This window comes from Egretta garzetta, unplaced genomic scaffold (genome assembly GCF_000687185.1).
Source record: "Egretta garzetta isolate BGI_Z169 unplaced genomic scaffold, ASM68718v1 scaffold2, whole genome shotgun sequence".
Taxonomy (NCBI): Eukaryota; Metazoa; Chordata; class Aves; order Pelecaniformes; family Ardeidae; genus Egretta; species Egretta garzetta.
The window spans coordinates 4,484,590-4,485,777 of record NW_009258894.1 but is presented as its reverse complement, the minus strand read 5'-3'; positions in this window follow the sequence as shown (position 1 = coordinate 4,485,777).

The following is a 1,188-nucleotide window of genomic DNA, read 5'->3' as shown; positions in this document are numbered from 1 at the left end:
ACAGCAGAGCGCTGTTCCCTGGCCTGAGGATTTTTCACATTACCATGCTTTATTACTGTCCTCTGCAGACTATGATGATGATGAATGAATGAGATCAGATTAATCAATATGGTTTATTGGTGGAGTTTGCCCGCTCACTGTGAATGCATCATTACTGTGTGCCTTCATCAGCACAGGGATGTGCACGATTCAAAGTCTTTGTCTGTACAATATGAAACCACAACCAACCTGCAGCTCTTCAGCTTTCTCCCAAGGACTCCCTAGGCTTTTCTTGGGTCCCTCTGTTGCTCTGTATCCTTGTCCTGGGCCATCCTGGAAGTCCTTTGGTGACTGCCATATCCTCCCTTAGTAAAGCAAAACAGATTAAGCTGTGCCTACAGAGGTTGAACAAGAAACTGCTGAAAAGCAGTGAAGTCGTAACACAGTGGCTAATGGTGCATTTGCTGCTGCTGTCCTCTGCCTCACACAAGTCAGGGTTGCTCCACTATGTGGCACAGATGCTCTGCAGCTCCACAGCCAGGAACCATCCCCTTTTTGCTGAATGGTATTTCTAGAGCAGGGCATTCCTCAACCCCACTGGGGCTGTTGAGCCCAGGATCCCTGTAGAAACAGGGGATCTATCAAAGTAACTGTAGCCAGCGTGTTCAAAGTGGGTACCTGCAAAGGTGTTCTGTATGGCCTATAGCATCGCTCTAGCTACCCCCTTGTCAGTCCTGACACATCCCTGCAGCAAGCAATAGAGTGCATTAGCACAAAAGGGAATAGGGTTTCACGGCTGGAAACTGCTTTGCCCTGAAATTTGAGAGCTGTGCCTTTCCGTTCCATCTCTGGCACGAATTCCCTTTGGTGGCCCAAGGCAGGCACCTTCATCTCCCTGTGGCTCAGTTTGCCATCTGTAAAACTGGGTTAGCATCGCCTCCTCCTTCTTACACCCCTCCTCTCCTTGCTTACATTAACTGTAAATACGGCCGGGCTCGCTTGCGTGCAGGCACAGGACAAAATAGGGGGCAAAACCCTAGAAGTGCTGCTCGTATGGGGAAGGTCTGCAGGGCAGGATGCCTGCATAGGAGCAAGTGCACGGAGGGATGCGTGCACGGAGGGGCAGGTGCACGGAAGGACGCCGGGATGCAGGGATGCGCACACGGGGATGAGTGAGGGAGGGATGCGCACACGGGGAGGGAGGATGCC